The sequence below is a fragment of the Ananas comosus genome, linkage group 6 (genome assembly GCF_001540865.1).
Source record: "Ananas comosus cultivar F153 linkage group 6, ASM154086v1, whole genome shotgun sequence".
Taxonomy (NCBI): domain Eukaryota; kingdom Viridiplantae; phylum Streptophyta; class Magnoliopsida; order Poales; family Bromeliaceae; genus Ananas; species Ananas comosus.
In genome coordinates, this window is record NC_033626.1 from 9,880,724 (window position 1) to 9,890,275 (window position 9,552).

At 33.2% G+C, this 9,552-nt stretch overlaps 1 long non-coding RNA gene across 1 annotated transcript; it reads left to right on the top strand.

The window, feature by feature from the left end:
* On the top strand, window positions 4,075–7,030 carry LOC109712025. The gene is made up of 2 exons (XR_002216750.1): window positions 4,075–4,246; window positions 6,853–7,030. It is a non-coding gene; the product is annotated as an uncharacterized LOC109712025 (long non-coding RNA).

Sequence of the window (9,552 nt, forward strand, 5' to 3'; positions counted from 1 at the left end):
CCTGCTTTTCCGACTATTCTTGCTCCCTTCTGTAGACTTAGTGGGTGGACCGATGTTGTTTTGGGCGGTACCCACTGAGGACTACTTGTTTTTACAGTAGTTCTCACGCTCAGTTGTTACTCCTGTTTTTGCAGAGCCACAGGTTTCGACTGCTGCACTTTCCGCGGATCAGGATCGAGGCAAGGGCGTCGCAAGTTAGAGCCCTACCCGACGAGCAGAGCTAGAGGCCCCCTACTGCAGGTAGATGTTTTGTTTCGAGTTTATGTACATAGCCTACTTAACTCGCCAATGCGAGTAACTCTGTATTTTGGATTTAGTCTATGTATATGAAACTCAGTTTGTTTAGCTTTTGTTTATTCGAGCAGCTCTATGCTACTGTTTGTAGTATTGTATATCTACAGGTACAGCTGTCGCTTCGTATACAGGAAAAATTCTTTTGTATACGGCGGATTTGTCGACGTGCCCGGGGAACGAGACATCCGGGGCGTGACAGATAATATAAAATAACTATTTATCTTCAAAATCTTTAAATTAAGTTTAATTACAGTGGATCACAATTAAATTTTTAATTTTAAAATAAATATGAATTAACTTTTGATGCTTATAGTTTAAAAAACATACTTAAAATTATTAATTAAAATTTGATATTCAAAATTAAATTTAATTCATGATTTTAATTTTAATTTTATAAATTTAAATCTCAAACTTCAAATTTAAGATGAGATAAAATTTAAAGTTCTATAAGATTAAAATTTAAATATATATTTTATATTAAATTCAAATTTGATAATTAGTTGCAATCAATAAAAATATTAATATAGCAACTAAGACTTCATTTGAGATCGTAGAAAAATTGTGTTATTTGCGGTGAGAAAATACAATGCAAAAATACTTTGTTTGTTTCCGTACGTAATATTACGTCCGCATATCGTAATTAATCAGTTGCGATATATTTTCTGCGATCCTATCAGAAAATGCAAAAATATATCTTTATATATTTTTACCTTAATTTTATTTTATCTAATAATGTCAGATATGCATGTCAAGATATGATGATGCTACTTTGCAGTGGCCAATGAAAGACCTCGTGCATAGGATATGTGCGGACAAGCTTTATAAAAAGTTATAGATATACTCTCAAAAAAAAAAAAGTTATTGATATATTTAGCGGTTAATTAACGCTAAATTAACAAAGTACCTGCTTGAACCGCAAGAAAGATAGAGTGGCCTAGGTCAGGTTCAATTTATTGAGTATCACGACGTCATATAAGAACGTCACAGAGAACACGTCACACCAGCTCCAATTTGCTTGCCAGTTTTTAGTTCAAAAATTATCAGATAATGTGACATCTATCTCGTACCATCGGGTAATAATAAAAGTGTCTGTGGATGGAATAAAATATGGATAGTTGATATACAATATTCAAAAAAAAAAATATATATATATATATACCATACCGATTTAATTCCAGATTAGGTCCGAGTCTTAGCATTTAAATTACTAATATATCCATCTAGTTTATTTGAGCGGGCCTAGGTAATAACTATCTATATACTACTACTTGCTCGAGACTTGCTATGAATCAGGTCTAATTCGGACACCGGTACCCGTATGCATATATTTTTTAGGTTAATAAACTTTAAATTTCTCACTTTAGTACCATATGGTTTAAAGTGTATCAATTTAGTGCCATATGATTTTATTTTTCTCTTTTTGTCAGTTTCTCCGCTAATTTTTTGCTAAATCATATATAAAGAACTTCAGATATATCGAGTATTTACTTTAATACTCTTTTGTTTTAATTTTGTCATTAATTTAACAAAAAAATTAGTGAAAGGGATAACAAAAAGAGAAATAAAATTACAGGAGTACGAAAGTGATACACTTTAAACCATTGGGTACTAAAGTGAAAAAGGGCGAAACCACAGGAATGGTATTTGAAGTTTTTTCTATTTTTTATAGATTTTATTAAACTGTAGAGGCAACGGCGCACAGCTCAAGAATTTTATGATTTCTTGGGGAGGAGGCAAGCTGCTTGTCGGATCGGAAACGGATCAAATGGTGAGACGAGATGTGGGAGACAAAGCTGCCTGGGTGGGAAGGAGGGATCAGGGAGGGTCAGAGGGATCGGAGAGGCAAAGTGAGCCGCTAGGATTTGTTTTTTTTTTTTTTTTTTTTTTTTTTTTTTTTTTTTTTTTTAACTTCTTTCTTTAACTCAAGCAATAAACAGGGATTCCTATATGGATGAAAATACAGAGGCTTCTCATTTATAAGTCTATTAAAATTGATTCCTCGACTGTAAATCTTTTTTATTTACTATAAGATATTTCATCTGTTTGGAATCCGAGTCCAAATTCAGATTTGAAAACTATTCCACACCCTACCCATTAAAAGGTCGAATTCAGGTTTGATCCAAATCAAATATGAATATAAAGTGTCCGAATTCATACCTAAAACTTTAATGGGTAACTTCTTTTACCCGTATACTATTTATTTTTTTATGGGGTTCGGTTCAAGTCCGGGTAGAATCCAGGTTGGGTATGGAATATCAAGTGTTTTGGATAATTTTATCTGGCAAATTGAGTTAGATACTAGTAGCAGCTTAACTCATTAGCACTAATCATTTATTCGATACAAAATATTAGTTCAAAATGTTTAAGTCCAGCAAAGATTATAATAACTCTTATTTTTTATATTGTTTATATATGTATATATATATTCTTTCAATCACTTTCAATCAATGCGAGACAATTGAAGCATTGTAAAGGACAAAAATTTTATGGGTACCAGCCCCAAATTACTTAATTTGGGGCCAGTCCCACAGGTGTACCACGCAGCGCCCATCAACCACTGCTCTCTCAATATGGGGAGAGCAGTGGAAATTTTTCGGGTGCACCTGGTGCATCTATATTAAGTGCACCATGAAATTAACTTTTGGTTTTTAATTTTTTAAAATTATAATTTTATGTAATAATTTATTTATTTTTTTAGGAGTTACCATGCAGAAGTTAAAATTTTACACTCTATTTGGTTTCAAAAAAAAGAAAATAATAATAAAAATCAAAAAATAATTTTATGGTGCACCTAATATTGATGCACCAAGTGCACCCGGAATTTTCAGTGCTCTCCTATATTAGGAGAGCAGTGGTTGGTGGGCGGATCTGGACGCTCCCCCAAATTAAGTAATTTGGGGCCGGTGCTCATAGAATTTTTGCCCCATTGTAAGGCTCACATAAAGTAACCCCTAATTGGAAAGGGACTCCTAATTCGAAAACGTTGGCTAATATCCTACTAGCTCTGTTTCCAGGCATTTTGCTGCTTTTTCTTTTACTAGGAACAAGCATTGCGCGTTCCTCTTCATTCGTAATAGTACCCATTTACTTAGTTCAGGAGTTTCTCTACCTACACACACATATATATATGTGTGTGTGTCATTACCTGAGTTCGTACGTGTTCTTGTTGTGAAATAAATTTATATATACTATGCAAATTAAGAATCGTATATCGATATCTTAGTAGCTTCTTGAGAACTCGATCATCTCCATGGAGGGAGTTTGCGCCACCTATGACGGAAAAAATAAAAAGCCGAAACGCCGGAAACGGGGTTGCGTCAAGAGAAGCATCCTGGAGCTGCTCTGCTGCTGTATTCTGCCGATCACCAGGTAATGTTCCTTGCCAATCTTATATGTCTACACGTACCAACTACGTACGTATCTAGCTTGTACGTATAAAAATAACCTTGCAAATTTTAGGGTCTATTGAATGTAGAATTTTCTTACCAACTTTGAGCTGTATCATTATATTCTTGGAACGAAAAAAAAAAAAAGAAAAAAGAAAAAAGAAAGAAGATCGAAGAGCTCTTCAATGATGCCTCCTTAATAAGTTTTCGATTTTCTGTCATCTGCCAGTTTTGTTTCCAAAAATTATAAAAGTGAGGTGAAGCGTATATCTTACACTCTTTTCAATCGGGCGCTATTGTTCACTACTTATTATGAAATTTCTTGTGTTATAATTCTATAAATATTTTTTTTTGAGATTTATTATTAAAATTAAAATATATACATAAATTTCTAGATTAAGGTAAAATGTGCATGTAGGATTTGCTCCTCCCCCAACCTGCTTATTCCCAAACCCTCTCCTTCGTTCTTCTCCTCCGCACGTGTCCTCCCAAAACCCTCTCCTTTCGCTCCTCTCCTCCACTCCAAACCCTAACCTCTGCTCATCTCCTTCGTCGATCTCGTTGAGGTAGATCGATTAGGGTTTTTGTGATCTTTTTTCTTTTTTTTTTTTTTGCTTTCCCCCTTAACTCCTTGATGTTTACGTTATTCAAGATCTTTATGTGCTTCTCTTTGCTATGATCGATCTAGATTGGTCGAAGGAGGATATTTTTTCTCGAATTTGCATGAATTTTGCACGTTAGGGTTTTGTTTTCTTTGCCCTTCTTGATGTTGTGTATTCTTTGTTTGATCTCTTGTGAAAAGCGCATTTTGGTGAAATTGATCCTTTCTATTCATTGTTCTGATCAGTTAATACATGCTTGTATATCTCCTAATTTGGATTATTAACTTATATGATGTTATTGCGTTTCTTCTTCGTCCTTTGGTGTTATTCTCTATATCATCTGCTCAACATGAAACTGTAGTTTGTGATCAATGCTTAATCTTATTTGCGATTACCTGGACTTTGAATTGGCTTTTGCACGCAAATTTCAGATGTTCATGAGTAATACAGTGTTTGGTATTTCCAACTGATTAGTAAAATTTATATTTGAATGGTTCCAAACACAACTGAAAAATAGAATATGGAATTAGCTCTGTAATTTCATTGCCAGTAAGGTGTCTTCCACTTTCAACTTCTGTCTACTAAATATGTTGGAAAATGTGAGCATTACTAGAATACTATCGGTACTAAACAGCTCAGTTTACTACCGATTTGTTTTCGATAACAGAGCTTCTGACTCGATGATTGGTATCGTTGAATATGGTTTAGACCATTTAAGCTATCTGGAAATTAAATTTTATGCTTTTTCAATATTGTCCTCTTGTCTATCAAGTGGACATAAAATGAATGGCTGAAAATGAATATCCTTCAAAAAGTAATGATACAATTTTTGTATTCAAGATCTAGAGTTTAGATTTTATTTTAAATAATTTAAAAAATTTTCTAACAAAAATTCAGCTGATTGAAACTCTTCTATACCGTTAAATGAGTAAATGCAATGTACTAGCCATTAAAATTACAAATTTTGTGACCCTTTGATCGTTCATGTAGTGATGTCGAAAAAGCATCAATTTTGCTTTCTAATTAGTTTAAATGGTCTAGATCATGCTCAACAATACCGATCGTCGATTTAGAAGCTCTATTATTGAAAACAAATCGGTAGTAAACTGAGCCGATAAATCTCGGAAAATGTATATATGATATACTTTTGCTTTGATATTATATTTTGCTCATGCACTCTTTAGAATTTTTCAACATGTTTGTCATTAGCTTATCCAATATGCCACAGGGGTAATCAATCACCTTAGAAGGAAATCCTACCCCCTCTCTTCTTGTGTAGCCATAAAGATTAGGTAAAAATATATGGAACTTATCTCAACTATGGGCCATTTGAATTTGACTATCCAATTTTTTTGTAATTTTGATTTTACTGCCAAACCTTTTAATTTGTTTGATTTGAGCCAGTCAGTGGCACTTTAATTCTAAAATTTAAGCTAATTATTTATTTTAATTAACTTATAGTTGTGATAATTCACTTATATAATTGTATATTATATACTAAATAAGTATATAAAAATAAACGATGCATTCATATTTTGAAGTTAAAGTGCTGTTGACTGACTTAAATCAAACAAATTGAAAAGTTGGGCAGTTAAATCAAAATTTTGAAATATTGGGTAGTCAGATCCAAAGGTTTCATAATTCAGATAAGTTCCATACGATTTTACCTAAAAATTGTGCAGGAAGTGTGCTTAATAAGTTTTCTTCTTTAGCCTTCTGGATATATACTCTATATTTTTCTTTCACTAAAACTTCTCCTGTGTACTTTGTTTACGGTTTAATTGCGCTACTAGTCCCTGAACTTTCAGTTTTGTCTTACTTTGTTTCACTCCAGTCCCTGACATCTTTACGCTGCTTTTTTTTCATATAAAACTTGATTAGAAGTTTTTGTGCAATTTAACCAAGAAGCAAACTTGTAGCGTCATTAGATATTGAATTCTGTATATTGGTGGAACACACTTATCTTTTAGGGCCCGTTTGGTTCGAGTTATATAATATTACAAAGTATCTCGACATATCCAGTTATCTTGAATTTTGGCGTGAGATTACTACTGATGCTGCACTAGCGCGATTGGTTTAATGCAGTAACGTAATACTAGATTACAGTGTTTATAGCATTAATACGTTTGGTTCAGTTTATATAATTTAGTAATCCTGACATAAAAGTATAGTATTTTCAAAATTGCCTTGTTGTGGTCATTTGAATATTATTTTTTTACAAAATATAATTTGCGGTAGTAAAATATAATTTGCAGTAGTAAATTAATTTACAAAAATATAATGTGCGAGAGAGAGAGAGAGAGAGAGAGAGAGAGAGAGAGAGAGAGAGAGAGAGAGAGACTGAGGCTTTTCTTAATACTATATATGGATAGAGAGAAAGGGATAGAGATAGGATAACTCGAACCCAACGGACCCTTAGCTTATTTGGGAGATACATTGAGGCTTTTCTTAATACTATATGTGGTAGATGCTTTTATTTGGACTTGCCAGTTTTTTGTTTTAATTAGTTATTAGTTTTCTATTACCTTAAATTGTGGAACTTTACCCTTTTTTTTCCTTGTTTGCTGCAGAAACGAAGAACGCGGAGCTAGGCATTTCAAATAGAAGAATATATTTTTCTTTTTTCCCTTTTTTTTCCCCCTAATCTTTTACTTACGAGTCTTTAATGGGCATGAAAGAGATTATTCTAACTTCTGTTAACCATTTTATAGTTGAATAATGTTAGTGTGTTGTACTAACTTGTTTTGATGATTAGTGCCCCAATTGTTATGATGTGAAAGATCAAGAAATTAATTTCTTTTGTCTTTGCTTCTTCACCTTTTGTATTGTTATAGTAGGGTTGTCAACAAGCTGAACAGGAGCGAGATGGGTCGGCTCGTGTTTGCTCGTTTATTAAACGAGTGGAACACGAATTGGTTCGTTAAAATATTGAGTTAAAAAATTTAGTTCGTATTCGGCTTATTAATAAATGAGAATAACACAAGTTGGCTCACGAATAGCAAATTAGTTTGTCAGCTTCATTAAACTTGGTAAAAATTTGAGAGAATTTTTTGAAAATTACAATTTTAATTTGATAATTAAATTTTATAAAATATTGGTCTTTTTATATTTGAGTTGGTCTAAAATATAGAAAAAAATTTGTACTAATTATTATATATATATAAATATTATTATATTATATTTATGATATATAATATGTCGCTATGTGTTTGTATAAGCACTAAGCTTGAGGTTGTGATTGATTTACCTGTTAATCTCGTTTTGATTATTTCATCCGTTAGAGAAATATATATTTCACCAATTACAAGACCCTCAACCTAGGTTGGGTCTACTCATTCTAAGACACATCTCTATCTAATGGCGAAACATTACTAAGCACAATGGTTGGTATTTTCATATAGAGAGTAACCGGGTAACAATGATCAAGGTTGATATACGGTTGCGTGGGGTGGTTGGTTGATGTATAATCTATGGGTGAAAATGATCAAAGTGATAGATTCTACGGTAAAAATTCCAGACCAAGTGTTGCTTTTACAAGACTAGCGGAATAAATATATATATATATAAGCAGGGCTACTGTGCATTAGGAGACAGACAGCACTTGTGCTTCTAACTTTTAAGCCACATAGTTTGATGTTGGATATAGAAATGAGAGGGGATGGAGATTTGACGAGATTGGGTGTTTAATTTTTTCTTCTCTTGAATTTCTCTTTATATATATATATAAGCTGTATAACTATCTGTATTTCGGAGGTCGTGATACCAAGTTGTTTTTAATGATGCGCGGCTTACAAATCGGATATTTGACTCCGTTAGGATTGACTCACTATGAAAGATATTTGAAATATTTCTAATTTCAGTTTTATTATCACGATAGTCTAAACGAATGGTAAAAATAAAATTTTGATAAATAATGATGATAAACGACTTGAATTTAAGATCAAAAGTACTGATTTCACTCTAAATAGTGAAAAGAATTTTCTATAAAAATTTCATCAGATTTTGATTGTTTTACACCGTTAAATTCACAAACGCATCACATCAACCATTAAAATTGTCAATTTTAAGACCTTTCGATCACTAGCCAAATGATGTCGAAAAATTATGAAATTTAGTTTTCAAATACTTTTAATAGTATAGATCAAATGTAACGGAGACGATTTGAAGCAAGCCCTCTACTATATAATAATAATAATAATAATATATCCCTCTCCGCCCCTCTCTCTCTCTCTCTCTCTCTCTCTCTCTCCCCCTCTTCTCAAGTTTTGCTCACCATGGCATTGAGAGGCGCCATTTTTCTCCGCCCACAACCTCACCCTCCTCCTCTCCCCTCTCCCTCTCCCTACGCCCGTCGCTTCCGCCGCTCCCTCGTCGTCGTCGTCGCTGCCGCCGCCGCGAGTCGTCGGCGGCGCCCGCAAAACGCCGATGGCGAGTTCTTCGTCGGTGAGCGAGATTCGGAACCTCATCTCGTCGATCTTACTTTCGTCTGGAAAACAAAATTCGAAATTTTGTGAATCGGAGAAAGGAAAATTGAAAGCGTTTTTGAAACTTTGTGGGCCTTTTAATGCGTAAAAGTGGTATTTTTAACTACCAGGACACCCCCCCTAGTCCCACGTCGACTAAGAAAGGAGCTAATTTAATTTGTAGCAGTTTTTGACTCAGATGTTTAGTATTGTTGCCAAAAAGTTCTATAAGCCAATTTAGTTCACGAAAGAGTAATGTACCACTAACTTAGAAGTTATATAGCAGTGCTGTGATTAATGTAATATGTCTCATTATTTTTATATCAGCGATGCATTGATATTTAGTCAGCTAAATTGGNCATGATTTAAACTCAAATTTTTAATTTTAATGTAAAATCTATTGATAGGAATACTTTCTTTTAAGAGATTGATCACAACCAATAATTTTTATTTGAAATATATTTTAACAAATTAATCATTACCATTCGTGGGATTTGACATATTGATATATAAGAATACTATTTTTTAACAGATTGATCATAATGAGATATTTTTTTAACAAACTGATTATAACCGTTCGTAGGGAATATTCGTTTATTCCTTTTTGGATTCCGTCTGTCGTTGTCGGAATTCCTATACGCTTTTATATATAGTATAGACATATATATAAAATTGAGCTGTTATACTTTTAAAAGTATCAAGTTATAGTGCTTATAGTTTTCGGCTCTTGGATGTGCAATTAGGATGTTGGTCGGTCCCTAGAGTTGAGTAAGTGGTTGGTTAAATCGTACAATCTAATGGGTGAAA